Here is a 15,220-nt window from a genome sequence, read left to right as displayed (position 1 = left end):
CTTGATATTTGATAACTGTGTTTGTGAGCATCTTTCTGGTCATCCTATCATCTTCTCATTTTGACAGGCACATGTCAAACTTCAGTGCTGCCTGATCTCTTTCTCTTCACTGAGACTTGATTTTATTTGGTGACAGTTTTCCTTTTAACCAGTTATCAGGAGTAGGCGGCTTGTATTCCCTTTCCCCTTTAAACTTCACACCTTTAAACTTCCTAGTCACACATGTTGCTACATAACATATTACCACAAACTTAGCCACTTAAAACAACCCTCCTTTATGAGCTCACAGGGATGTGGTCCACAGGCTAGGAGGAGAGGGCTGGTTTCTTAGGGTCTCACAGGGCCGAAATGGAGGCAGATGCTGGATGGAGCGCTTATCTGGACGTCCTGGGGAAGAAGAATCAGCTTTCAAGCTCCTTCAGGCTGTTGACAGAATTCAGATCCTGTGGTTGGTGAGGACAGAGGACTCCCTTCCTTGCTGGCTGTCAGGTGGGAGTGACTCTCAGCTCTAGGGGCTTCTCTCCGTTCCTTGCATGAGGACCCCTATATCCTCAAAGCCAGTAATAGGTGTGAATCCCCTCACGCTTTGAATTTCTCTGACTTCCTCTTCTATTACTTTCTAGAGAAAATTATTTTCTTTAAAGGGCTTGCCTGCTGGGCTAGGCCCACCAGTATCTTCATGCAGGGTGGCTGACTGGGGAGTTTAGTGACAACTGCAAAACTCTTTCATAGCTGTGCCTAGCTTAGCATTTGCATAAGTAGGGCACAGGACTCTGCATGAAGGGGTCATCTTTAGAATTCTGCCCACCACAGCTACCAACCTGGAAGCACTTTAGTCCCCTCTAGGGGTCCCGGATGAATATGGAGGTCTCCATGTTCCAGAGCTAGTAAGAGAATGTTCTCCCAGGGTGGCTTCCGCTTTTGGGGTTACTTGCTGCATATGGCTTGGATTTTGTCTGCTAGGCCTCTCTGTCCTCTTATTCTTTGTCTTCCTTGGGTGGGAGGTTTAGAGATTCCTCCTACATTTTTGCGAGGCTAAAAATTCTTTTTAAAAGTGTGTTTGTTGAAATGTATACAGGAGCTAGTTATATTGGACTAGGAGGGCATTTTGGAGTATATAATCCCGTATAATAATAGATTCAATGTCCACAGATTCTTTATTAGTCAAATGAATCTCTCCCTCTCCCTGTGTGTGTGTGCATGCGTGCATGCATGCGTGTGTGTGTTTATTTACCAGTGATATGGTATGGCTACTAAGCAATCAGAATGAACACCAACTATGAGTGACACACACAGCTAAATAACAGCCCTGCTCTGCTCCCAGTATCTAGGAGGCACTGTATTAAGTGCTATGGGAGACACCAAGATGAACACAAAAAAAGAGGTCTGACATAAAAATCTTGTGAGAAGCTAGACATGGTGGCTCATTCCTATAATCCCAGCAATTTGGGAGGCTGAGGTAGGAGGATCACTTGATGCCAGGAGTTTCAGGCTGCAGTGAGCCGTGATCGCACCACTGCACTCTAGCCTGGGTGATGGAGTGAGACCCTGTCTCAAAAAATAAATAAATAAATAAATAAATCTTGTGAGGAAGATGAAGTATGTGTATAAAGGGTAAAGAGAGATGAAAATATTCATAAACTGTTCTTTGAGGTGAGAGGGGAGAAGGATTATTTCTAGCTCAGGAGTCCAGAAGATTCCATGGGCTTCCTGCTCATGAGGAGAAGCCTGCAGACTAGGCACTCAGGACTTACACATCTCAGCTAGGGAAAAGCTGTTTCTCAAGGTTTCTCTAGAATATGCACACGAATGTACTGCAGAATATAAAAGGCCCTTTGATGTCCAACACAGGAATATCTCTGTTTTCTGAGTTAGACCTAATTTTGAATATTTAAAAAATAAATCATGACATCATGATGTCATCAATTTCATGACGACAGGAGACTCAGAGACTAGTGAACAGATTATCTATTGCTATTTTGTTCTCCATCCAAAGTAATATTATAGAATGTTCAGATGTTATCTTACTAGCCTTCCACCTGCTCACAAGATTTCCTTGTTTCAGGTTTCTCATCTTTTGATGAGCAATCTTGAAACTGGATTCTGTTTCAACAACTGCACTTATGCTTTAAAGGGGAAGACATGCTGACCCTTCTGGTGGCACCTTTCAGGGTGCAGAGGATTGCTGTGGTGCTCGCTTTGATGGATTGTTTGCAAAAGTGGCTGCAATTATTCAGCTCCCTCTGCAGTGGTGGACTCTGTGTCCACTCCGCTTGACTCTCAGCTGATCCTGTGGCCTGCTTAGACCAAGAGACTGCAAAAGAAGTGACTGTCTGTGCTGAGCGCTCATCTCTAGAGACAATGCATGCTTCCACCTGCTCCTTTCAAACTCTGCTGAGCCGCCTTGTGAACAGCCCAGGCTCCTCATCCAGCCCAATCCAGAGGCAGAGCGGATGGCAGTTGCTTGAGGGAAGGCATCTGAGGTCAGCAGAAGTGGAGATTCACCAGAAGGAATTTATGACTGTTATTTTAAGACACTAAGTTTTGGGTTGCTTTGCTAATATGATCATAGTTCCATTTCTCTTCGGAGTCAGGTCAAACTGATAAGTCCCACCCTGTTCTTGGGAGCAACATTAAACAGTAGTCTGGGACAAAGGTTTCTCACAGAAACTTCACAAGCATGATAGACTCCATATGTTTCAGTAACAGGCAAAGTATCTTTCTGTGAAAGTCACACTCAGATTTTGTGTAATTTATTGAAGAACTCCAGTTAAAAGCCACAATATTTTGTTTCCATCTTTTTCCTAAGAGTGGAAAAAAACCATTAAATGTATGATACATTTTAGGAGCTTCAGACTTAAAGGAGAATTTAATTGAGGGTCTTCAGGACCTCTGATCTTTCAAAATGCTCTAGTGGTGCCATTCATACAGCATTGACCAAATTTTGGGGGTCGTGTCTGAAACGTTTGGATAACAAAAAAGTCTTTTTATGTTAAAAATTATTTTACTTGATTTCTTTTCTTAAGTAATATTTACAGGGTACTTTATCTTTTTTACTTTATCTCTTACAGAACATTTAAACCTTATGACTTTAAGATGTAGGTATTATCCCCCAAATTCTCCCCCACAAAACACACATGATACATGAAAAAAACTGAGGCTCAGAGAGATGAAGTCACTTCCCATAATGGAAGAGGCAGGGCATGTTCTTATTACCATCTGACACCAAAACTCATCCTTTTTCCACATGTTAGTAAATGATCAGTGGTTTGGCATCAGATAGTATATTTCCTTTAAGGCCTTCAAAATGTTGATCATTTCTCTTCTTGCACATTTTTTTTTTTTTCCAGAGACGGAGTTTCATTCTTGTTGCCCAGGCTGGAGGGCAATGGTGCGATCTCAGCTCACTGCAACCTCTGCCTCCCTGGTTCAAGTGATTCTCCTGCCTCAGCCTCCTGAGTAGCCTGGATTACAGGCACGCGCCACCACACCTAGCTAATTTTGTGTTTTTAGTAGAGATGGGGTTTTACCATGTTGTCCAGGCTAGTCTCGAACACCTGACCTCAGGTGATCCACCCACCTTGTCCTCCCAAAGTGCTGGGATTACAGGCATGAGCCTTCATACCCGGTCTAACATCTGTCTTTAATTTGGAAAATATGGAGTAAAGAAATCGTTAACTTATAACTATAAGCCATTAAATTTTTTAAAAAGGTCAAGTCCAGTTGCTCACATCTGTGATCCCAGCACTTTGGGAGGCGGAGGCAGGTGGATCACTTGAGACCAGGAGTTCGACAGCAGCTTGGGCAACATGGCGAAACCCTGTCTCTACAAAAAATACAAAAATTAGCCCCATGTGGTGTCGCATGCCTGCAGTCCCAGCTATTCAGGAGGCTGAGGTAGGAGGACAGCTTGAGCCTGGGAGGCAGAGGTTGCAGTGAGCCATGATAGTGCCACTATGCTCCAGCCTGGGCAACAGAGCCAGACCGTGCCTCCAAAAAAAACAAACACATACACACGCACACACACACACACACAAAACCCCACAAAAAATCCCAAAATATCTCTCCAGTCTTACTTGTATGCTCAACTTTCAAATGTTTATAATGTACCACTAACCTTACCATTGCATGGCGTTCACCCTTCCTATCAACATTTTATTACGAATATTTTAAAAGTCCAGAAAAATCAAAAGTTTTTTCTTTTTTTTGTCAGAGTCTTGCTCTGTCGCCCAGTCTGGAGTGCAGTGGTGAGATCCCGGCTCACTGCAACCTCCGCCTCCCAGGTTCATGTGATTCTCCTGCCTCAGCCTCCGGAGTAGCTGGGAATACAGGTGCACACCACCACACCCGGCTAATTTTTATATTTTTAGCAGAGATGGGGTTTTGCCAGTGTTGGCCAGGCTGGTCTTGAACTCCTGACCTCAAGTGATCTGCCCGCCTCGGCCTCTCAATGTGCTGGGATTACAAGCATGAGCCACCGCTACTGTGTCAAAAGATTTTTAAAGCAAACACCCATATACTTAGGCCTAGATCTGCAATTGACATCTTACACTACTTGCTCTAGCATAGCATCAAACCATCTAGCCATCCCTATCCATCCACCAACCTATCTGTATTCACCTTTAATTGGATAGGTAGGTAGCCCAGGACAAAAGACTGTTAAGAATATTGCTTTGTGAGCAAAGGTTTGTCACTTCACCTTGGCACCAGGTTCTGCAGACAAAACCACCAATGATCTGTAAGTCAACTTCAAAGGAAGGACACCAATAAAAGCGCCAACTGCAATCAGTTTCAAAATGACTTACATAGTCTGAATGGTGGCATTGCCTGCCTGCTCATAGGAAGGGTTGGCAAGAATGCAACTCCTGCCCGGTGGCCCAGAGAGTGTTCCTTCATTGAAGCTCTAATTTTGAGTCATATTTTGGGTCCGTCTTTATTTTCTTTCTTTTTTTTTTTTTAAACTCCCGGGGCTTCCTTCTCTATAGTGATACAAACAAAGATAAAAGATAAGGAAAGAAAATCATGGACTGGGGAGCTGTAGAAGGGTAGAAGATTATCTCACGGCTCTGCCAAAGGGATTAGTTATCTGGGACAGAGGGTGAAATCCACTGAGTAGAGAAAACTAAAAAACACATATAGTGGTGGAGAGAAGAGGTAAGGCAACTCCAGAAGAATGATTCAGCTATTATAGAAGTTAGGAGGAAGAGCAGTCAGCATGTGCTACAGAACTGGAGTTCTGGCAGAGTTCTGGAAGTGGGGCCCTGGAAATAACTCCACAACTGTTTTCAACTAGAATAAGGCCCACATAGCCCTATAATTGATTTTATGTCCCAAGCACATGCTACTTCATGTCCCAGACTACTCTCTTAAATAATAATTGAACCAAAGGGACCCCATAATCAGTATTATAAATAGATTTGAGACTTGTGACTTAGGGAGCTCCACAAATTTCAATATGTACTGGTTGTTTTTGTAGATGGGGTGGGGTGAGTTCTCTGGCTGCCTGATTGTGGTTGCTGGGAGCTTCTCCAGTGAGTGTAGTCCTGCAACTCCTCCTCTCCCTGCTAAAACCACCACCATCCTGCTTGGAGATAAGAAGATGTTTAAAAAATGTTAATGCCTACCAAGAGAGCACTCAGAGGAAAACAACCAGAGGAATGGGAAGAGGATGGAAGGAGGGAATTGTGGAGAAACTTACTCAATTGTCTTGCAGTAGTCAGTCAGGAAAAATTCTACTCCACCAAAATCTATTATTGGTGTAGTACTTTATTCATGAATCTCCCTGTGGACAAGATTACTGAGACTTTAGCTTAAAAAAAAAATGAGGGCCTCTGATACTAGTTTGTAAAAGAAAGAAAAAAGAAAAAAAAATTCGGCTGGGCTTGGTGGCTCATGCCTGTAATCCGAGCACTTTGGGAGGATGAGGTGGGCGGATCACCTGAGGTCAGGAGTTCAAGACCAACCTGGCCAGCATGGTGAAACCCCGTCTCTACTAAAAATCAAAAATTAGCCGGGTGTGGTGGCACATGCCTGTAATCCCAGCTACTCGGGAGGCTGAGGCAGGAGAATCGCTTGAACCTGAGAGGCAGAGGTTGCAGTGAGCCGAGATCACGCCACTGCACTCCAGCCTGGGTGACAGAGTGAGACTCCATCTCAAGAAAAAAACAAAATTCAAAAATTAAGTCCAGATCAAAAACAATCCTGTCACCTCATTGGCTATGAAGATAATATGAGGCTGTAACCATTTTGAGAGACAGGGGGCGCTCTTAGTGGGCCTGCAGACCTGCGTGGGCAGAGGGAACAGCAACTGAGCCACAGAAATGAAGACTAAAGGGGAAATTGTGCCATCAGAATCACTGCAGTATTCCAGCTAACCAACCTACCAGCTCAAGGCCTGAATATTGTTTTTTATGTTGTATTTTTTATTGAGACAGAGTCTCTCCCTGTAGCTCAGGCTGGAGTGCAGTGGTGCAATCTCGGCTCACTGCAACCTCCGCCTCCTGGATTCAAGCAATTCTCCTGCCTCAGCCTCCTGAGTAGCTGGGATGACAGGTGCGTGCCACCACGCCCAGCTAATTTGTGTATTTTTAGTAGAGACGGGGTTTCACCAGGCTGGAATCAAGCTCCTGACCTTGTGATCCACCTGCCTTGGCCTCCCAAAGTGCTGGGATTACAGGCATGAGCCACTGCGCCCGGCCTCAAGGCCTGAATATTGCTGCTGCTGAAACCCTTTTTGTTTCTCCCATACTTCTCTTTGTGTCCTTACAGAAAGGCCCCATTAGCTGAGACCACCTGAGTCTGAATGTGTCTTGGGTCTCTGCAATCTTAACTAGCTCAAATAACTGGAAGTAGAGACCTCTAATTCTAAGGTGAGCTAGCACTCTGGACACTGTATGTGTGTGAGGTGGGCAGAGGAAAGAGCTATATAACCTTCACTCACACCTCCACAGCCTTCCTCTTGGGAATTATGAGGACTGTAGATATATTAGAGGCAATCTAATTTCATAATTGATTAAATAGGCCTATGTTTATAGCCAGTGGCAATAAGAACAAAGTAGGAACCTAAATCTGACTCCTGGTGAAGCTCACTTTTTACTCTTCTTTTTATCTATCAAGCAGTGCACGTGCTCTCTCTCTCTCTCTCTGTCTTCCTGCACCCACACAACTCATCAATCTTTCCAAGTGAGCATTCTCTCCCTGTTTTCCAGTTGACCTAGTGATGATAGACCTTGGCAAAATGCTATTTAAAAGAGGGATTTTCAGAAGGCTAGGAAGCCCTGGGCTCAGTGATTTCTATGGGCCACTACAGTGTTCCATACTTCCCTTTTGTAGTATTCATACCCACTCTTGAGGTCATGTATTTCTCTCTAGAGTGTATGCTCCATGAGGACAGATACTGTTTGTCTTGTTAACTGCTATATCCTAGCACCTAACACAGACGAATCACCAGCATAGACTCTGCCAGAATTCCATTATCTGTTCAGCAAACACAAACAAAGGACTTACTATGAGCTAGGCACTAGGCCCATGGAAGATGGTAATGGTACAGTGGTTCTCAAAGTGTGGGTCCTGGACCAATGGTATCAACGTCATCCGGGAATTTGTTAGAATTACAAATGCTCAGGCCTCAACCTAGACCTACAGAATCAGAAACTGAGGGGTTGGCACCAAAAATCTGTGTTTTCACAAGCCCACCAGGTGACTGGATGCATGCTGATGTTTGAGAACCACTATGCAGGCTTGCCCCAATTATTTATTACAATTGTCCACATTCTTTTCTGCAGTTGGAAGGAGTCTATAGCACCCAGCACATGCGTATTGCCAAAAGCCCTTGGTAGTTCCATAGTTCTCAAGCCTTACTGCACTTCAGAATCACCTGGGGTGCTTTCCAAAATTACCAAGGGCTGGGTTTCTCCCCCTTGAGATTCTGCTTCACTTGGTCCTGGTGTGGCCTGGGCATTAATTTTTTTTTCAAGTTCTTCAGGTGATTCTAATACACAGCTAAGATTAAGAATCACTGAGGTAGCTGGAAGACTACAAAGGGAGCGGGGAATTTGAACACACTGAAGGAAGCCAAAGTATTAGGTTGAGTCACATGAAGTTGACCACATATTGTAGGTCAAATCAGTCAAATATTGGCAATTTAACCTACCAGATGTTCTCAACTCCCAAAGAGAAGCAGTCATGGTGTGTAGCCAACAAAAGGACCTAGGTAATAGAAAAATCACGGCTGGGTGTGGTAGCTCACGCCTGTAATCCCAGCACTTTGGGAGGCTGAGGCGGGCGGATTACCTGAGATCGGGAGTTCAAGACTAGCCTGACCAACATGGAGAAACCCCATCTCTACAAAAAATCCAAAATTAGCTGGGCATGGTGGAGCATGCCTGTAATCCCAGCTACTCAGGGGGCTGAGGCAGGAATCGCTTGAACCCAGGAGGTGGAGGTTGCGGTAAGCCAAGATCACGCCATTGCACTCCAGCCTGGGCAACAAGAGCAAAACTCCATCTCAAAAAAAAAAAAAAAAAGAAAGAAAGAAAAGAAAAATCATAAGCTCAATTACACTGTTTAACTGAAGCAGAATCCATTATCTTCACCACTAATACTGCTATTGTGATTTTTGTGCTATTGATATTTCTTCTAGGGCTGGGGTCACAAACTTTTTTTCTGTAAAGGGCCAGATAGTAAATATTTCAGGTTTTGGAGGTCACATGGTCTCTGTTGCAACTATTTCACTCCACCATTGCAGCAGAAAACTAACCATAGATAATATGGGAAATAAAAGGGTGTGGCTGTGTTCCAATAAAACTGCATTTATTAAAACAGGAAGTGGGCCAGATTTGGCCAGGAGCTATAATTTGCCCACCTCTGTTCAACAGTATTGGTTTTTCCGTAAGAATGTTGGAAAGTAGATGTAAGTTGTTTTAGACTTTTGCATGATGAAACAGCTGGCTTGTGATATGAACTAGCTGTAAGACATACAGAAAGCTTCCTGATGTTGCACAGCCTTTAAATGACACAACTGATTATTGTTGGGTTCCTTCGACTCCCATTTAAGCAGAAATTTTGAGGCTTGGTGATAGAGATGGGAGGAGACCCAAAGTGTGGAAACGCCTCCCTTCCTTTACTTGGTGTTTAGCAAATGTTATCAAAGGCATTACCTTCATGAGCAATATACACTTCAAACAAACCTCTAAAATCACTGTAGTTTTGTTACCGGTGGAGGGTGTCCAGGTTCTTGGTGTCTTGGACAAAGAATTGGACAAAATGTGCAAATAAAGCAAGGAAAGAATGAAGCAACACAGGCAGACATTTATTGAAAATGAAAGCATACTCCACAGGGTGGGAGCAGACCTGAGCAAGTGGCTCAGGAGCCCAGTTACACAATTTTCTGGGACTTAAATACCCTCTAGAGGTTTCCCATTGGTTACTTGGTGTACACCCTATGTAAATGAAGTGGTGGCCTATGATCAGTCTGATTGGTTGTGGGAGGGGATAAATTAGAGGCTGAAGTGAAGTTACAAAGTTATACTCCTATGCAAATGAAGACTTGACCCATGATCAACCTGATTGGTTGCAGGAGGGGACCAATCAGAGGTACTTTCAATATTTCATCTGCCATGCGGAAAAAGTTGGGGGGTTGTAAAGGGAGTAGCCTCTGGTCCTTTTGATAGTTAGGCATGGCAAGTTGGGGGTTTTCCTTTTGATTTAGTTCTAGGAATTAATTGTGAATCAGCCCTAGGTTCCCTGCCTCTAGACCCTATTCTCCTGCCTCAGTTTCCCATATCTTCATGACTTCATTTACTCAGAGATAATTAGAATTGGAGGGAATCCATGGCTGAGCTGATCCCAATTAATTTATAGCTGAGCAAGCAGAGGCCCACAGAGATGAAGTGGTTGACCATAGAAACACATGTAGGGTGGAGGTGAGACCACTCACAGATGCTCAACCACATTCATACGTGGATTGTCTGAATATTTACTGAGCACTTATGTCATGTTGGGCATTGGGTTAGACACTAAAGAAAAAAGGGAGTTTCCACCCTGAAAAAGTTCAGACATGCATTAACCCATGAGCCACAGTTAAGCATGTGGCTCTGAGTGTCTGGAGACAGTGGACAAAGTTTTTGGGGAGCAAAACACCTGCTGGTTTCATTACTAATGAAAGTTAGGTGAGATCTCACCACTGCACACTCCAGCCTGGGTGAGAGAGTGAGATTTTGTCTCAGAAGAAAAAAAAAAAAAGAAAGAAACCTGAGGGGTCCTTTCTGAAATTTCTGCTGGTTAATTTCCAAGCTTTTCCTTTATTTTATGGTATCATCAATTATAAGACTCTATGGGTTTAATACATTTTCAACAAAAGAAAAATCAGACCATGTTAAAGACACAGTCTGATGTCAGAAATGGTAAAAGATGAAAAAGAATATGTTAAAGAAATATAGTTGTTAAAAAAGCAAATTTGAAACAAGCCTGTTTCTTAATACATCTGTGACTATCCAAGAAAATATTACTCTGCCAGTAACTTTATATATATGTTATATATTGTTTATATGTAAACATATATGCTGTATATGTAATACATATTTAATTGTTTTGAATTCTGTCCTGCTTGCAGAGGAGGTGCTCAATAAATATTTTTGAATAAATAAATGAGTTATAGGCTCTTGACAAATAATCTCTTACCTGTTGTTTTCTTTAACTTGTATATTTATGCCCCTTATTTGCTGATTCATTGTCATTTAGTGAAATTTTGTGATGGAGTGTCATTCATTCGTATTTTCAATCACCGTATTTAACCAGAATATGTGTTCCTAAAGTCTTTCATTTTGTAATATTTGAAATGGGAAAGGAAATATATTTGGGATGTTCAAAGTAAGGCCAAACTGGCGAGTACCCTAACCAATGACCACTTTCCAGAAGGCTTCAGGTCATACACTGAGCACTGCGCGCCTTGACTCGGAAACTGACCAAGGAAGGGAAGGGAGTTGTCTGTCCATTGTTAGCTATTTAGGACCATTAAAGAATAGGTGGATGGATTTGTATTCTTTAGAAAACTGACCGAATGAAAACAAATCCTGACTCTGCCTAACATCTGCCCCCAAACATAGGCGAAGGGTGATTTGTTAACTTACAAGTTCATTTCAGAGGATGTTTTCTAGCAGGAAAAACTCACAATTATATCGTTGGTATTCCAATGTCTCTGGGCTACTAAAGCTTTCTTTCAATTTTGTCTTTGATCAGAGGTTCTCCCTGGGCTTTGTAACTATATATAGGATTAAATACTTACCCCATTTAAATAGAAATCCCAAAGCACAGAGGAGTAAAGTGATTTGAAACAAGGGTTTTCAGCATGTTGATTAGAGACTGGTTTAGAACCAAGGATTTCTGAATGAAAATGTGTGTGTGTGTTTTTTTCTTTTGGTCTTGTTTTGTTTATGCGCTTAACTTCGTGAGATATAAATTCCCTTATGACAGATCATATGCAATTGAACCATATTTCTAAAGAAGTTTGGATATATACAAAATTATGCTTCTCCATATATTATAAAAATCAAACAAAAGATGGACCAGAGGCCAAGGTTACCCTTTATTACTACCAACATCTGGAACATAATAATTCCCTGGATTTAAGAAAATCTACTTATAGTTAGGGTCTTAATATTTTTCTAATACTCTATAGACAAATGGGCATTTTAATTAAAAATTATGGGCCCCAAAGGAATTGAAAGCTATTGGGGAGTGTTTAGACAGAAAACACAGGGTTGGGGGGAGTAAGGCAGGGTGTTTTAGTGTGGTCCTCTCAGACCACCTGCATTAGAATCAGCTGCAAGCTTGTTAAACATTCCTAGGTCTACACCTGACTCATAAATCGGAATCCCTGAGGGTGACGTCAAGAATCTCCATTTTAAACAAATTTCCAATGTGTTTCTGAGGATCATTGACTCTACAAACGCATTCTAGATTAAAGAGTAAAAGAAAATATAAAATTAAGCTAAGAACACCTTCAAGAACAAATATTGGCAGAATTTCTTAATGACCAAAATATCAAAATATAATCAAGGATTATTCCATATGAAAAATTCAATAGAAGATTTGGCTTTTGAAAATGATGAGGAAAGTTTTAGATAAATTATTTGTTGATAATATTCTGCTCTTAAAAGAGAAAAGTGTTTTAAGTAATCAGTTCTTCCTGAACTACTTCATGGACTATAAAACGTGAAAACAGCCCTTATGAACTTTGGATCAAAAGATATGTCTTCAATAAGATTTTTCTGGGATTAAAGCACATTCTTTTGAAATTAAGAAGCAGTAGGAAGTGCACTATGTACAATCCAATTAACTGAGTACAAGATTCAGGCTCTGCCAGCATTTGGCCTTGCTAACCTAAGGTTTAATTTTATACTGTCCATGAAAAAGGGATTTGAACAAAATTATTTATATGAATCAGCTATAAATAAGTAATTTTAATCCCTGCCGAAACCATTCCATAACTCCCCATATCTCTACGAACAAAGTTCAAGCTCTATTTACACTGCTTTTCTCTCCGGCCTCATATCTTTTTTTTTCCTCCAGGTTTCTCTTTCAGTTTCTCAAAACTCACCTCTCAGACATCACCCTTCTTCTTCTTTTCTCTCTCCCTCTTTCTTCTTCCCTAGCATATTGTGAGCACTTCATAAATATTGTGTCGTTACTAATAATATTATTACAGGTAATATAAAAAGCAGACATATTTAAGATACATTTTGCAGATAGAATATTCAGGTCTTTCTGAGCATTTGAGTGTAAGGAGGGTAATAAGGTAAAGAGAGAAACCAAGGATGATAAATTTTTGGCTTGAGAAATGAAAAAATTAAGATACAAGGGCCAATTACTGCTAATGAGAAAAAAGCATTTAAGTGATTATGAGTTCTGGTTTTTTCATACTTAATCTAAGATGCTTATATGGGAAGATGTTAACATGGAATAGGCTGCAGGAGTCTAGAATTTCAGAGCGGGCTCAGGGGTGAAGAGATGGTATTTAAAGCCACAGCACTGATGAAATCCTTTAGGAAGAATGATGGAGAGAGAAGGAGGAAAGGGCCACTTGAGGCCCAAAGTGAGGAGGAGCAGCGAACAGAGGGAATCAGTGAGAAGCAGGAAAACCAAGAGAGTCATGCCTGAAGCCAAGAGAGAAAAATGGTTCAAGAAAGGGGGGGTGTAAACTCTGTTGACTGCTGCCAATAAGTGAACTAAAATGAGGCCCAAGAAGTGACTAAGGATTTGGCAAAGTGGAGGTCACTGGTGACATTGAAGAGGCAGGCATGGCAGAGTGGGGGCAATGAAAGTTCATGTGGAGTGGGCGGGGGGAGGCAACCTGGGGAAGTGGGGACCTGCCACACAGAATTCCCTTAAGCAGTTTTGCTGAGGAGCAGATAAATGGGGTGGTATGATGGGGTATATAAGGGGATATTGTCCACTTGGGTCCAAGAGTTTGAGACCAGGCTGGGCAACATGGTGAAACCTTGTCTCTACAGAAAGTACAAAAATTAGTGGGGCTTGGGAGCACGTGCCTGTAGTCCCAGCTACTTGGGAAACTGAGGTAGGAAGATCACATGAGCCCAGGAGGCTGAGGCTGCAGTGAGCCCTGATTGTACCAATACTGATTAGCCTGGTATGACAGAGCATGACTCTGTCCCCCTGCCAAAGAAAACGGAAAAAGAAAAAAAATGGAATCATACTGATGAGGGAATATTGTCTTTCCTGCTGGGAGTTGTAGACCATGTTAGTGAGATGGAATAATTGGGAGAGAGGAAGACAATGATGATGTCGGGGAGAGAGAGAGTATTCACAAGATGAAGCCCCTGAGGATACAGAGGAATGGCTTGCAGAGGCCAAATGGATGGGCCGGTCCATGATTGCAGCTGTGCACGCTCACCCATGCTAACAAGAGACAGAGTAGGCACGCAGGTGTGGCTGTTGATGGCTTCTCTTTTCTCATTCGTGTAGAAGTCAAAGTTATCTGCTGGGACTGGGTAGAAACGGGATGGAGAGTTTGAAAGCGGTGTGAAACTGTTTGGAGCATGGGAAAAAAATATACTAACTAGATATACTCAGGTAGTAGAATTGCCTGAGTGTCCAAATACAATATATCATCATGAATTTAAAGATAAGTTGTTATATTTGGGTTTTTTATTCAGCAAGTTTAAGAAGTCACATCTTACTCTACTGTCCTTTGCAACTTTTGCCTGACTTTATCTGTCAGTCCTGCCTAGCTGTCAGTTCTGTAGGAAACCTGTCTTCTTCCTCCACGTCTAGATCTGGTGCTCTCCTGTGGTCTCTGTTATCCCTATTCTGATTATATAGTAGTAACCTTTACTCATCTGTACCTCCCATCTGAACATAAGCTCACAGAGGGCAGGGACTTTGATCTATGTTGTTCTGAGCTCTAACCCCAACTTCTGACACAGCACCTGGCACAAAATAGAGCCTCGACATGTACTAGTTGAATTAAAGAAATATAGTCTAAAGACAAATATCAAACAACCTCTTTAATTTCCATATTAGCATCAAGATTATTTTCTTTTCTTTCTTTCTTTTTTTTTTTTTTGAGATGGAGCATTCCTCTGTCACCCATGCTGGAGTGCAGTGGTGCAATCTTAGCTCACTGCAACCTCCACCTCACAGGTTCAAGTGATTCTCGTGCCTCAGCCTCCCAAGTAGCTGGGATTACAGGCATGCACCATCACACCCCACTAATTTTTGTACTTTTAGTGGAGATGGGGTTTTGCCATGTTGGCCAGCCAGGCTGGTCTCGAACTCCCGACCTCAGGTGATCCACCTGCCTTGACCTCCCAAAGTGCTGGGATTACAGGCATGAGCCACCGCACCTGGCCAAGATTATTTTCACTGAATAGTAATTTTAAAAAATTATTAACTGTTTATTACCAGAACACTAACAAGTTCCATAAGATTTATAGTTTAGCTTCCTTTTGCTATAGGGAGCAAAGTTACTATGTATAATTGTATATAAGTAAACTTTACTTTCGAAATTTATTTATTTTCAGAGATGGGGTCTCTCTGTGTTGTCCAGGCTGGTCTCAAACTCCTGGGCTCAAGGGATCCTCCCACCTCAGCCTCCCAAGTCGCTAAACTTTACTTTTACAAAGAGATTTGTATTTTAGCTGACTTCCTTTCCTCAACTCTACCCTCTAAAAATGGTGACTAAGGAAGAATTGATTTTTAT

At 42.1% G+C, this 15,220-nt stretch overlaps 1 long non-coding RNA gene across 1 annotated transcript; it reads left to right on the top strand.

Moving 5' to 3' along the window:
• Nucleotides 1–279: 279 nt before the first annotated feature.
• LOC129060075 (uncharacterized) lies at nucleotides 280–2,541 on the top strand. Its single transcript, XR_008526464.2, has 2 exons — nucleotides 280–489; nucleotides 2,066–2,541. It is a non-coding gene; the product is annotated as an uncharacterized LOC129060075 (long non-coding RNA).
• The last annotated feature ends 12,679 nt before the right edge of the window (nucleotides 2,542–15,220 follow it).

The sequence above is a fragment of the Pongo abelii genome, chromosome 5 (assembly GCF_028885655.2).
Source record: "Pongo abelii isolate AG06213 chromosome 5, NHGRI_mPonAbe1-v2.0_pri, whole genome shotgun sequence".
NCBI classification, from domain to species: domain Eukaryota; kingdom Metazoa; phylum Chordata; class Mammalia; order Primates; family Hominidae; genus Pongo; species Pongo abelii.
Note: the sequence above shows the minus strand (reverse complement) of the source record. Positions and strands in the feature narration are given on the sequence as shown.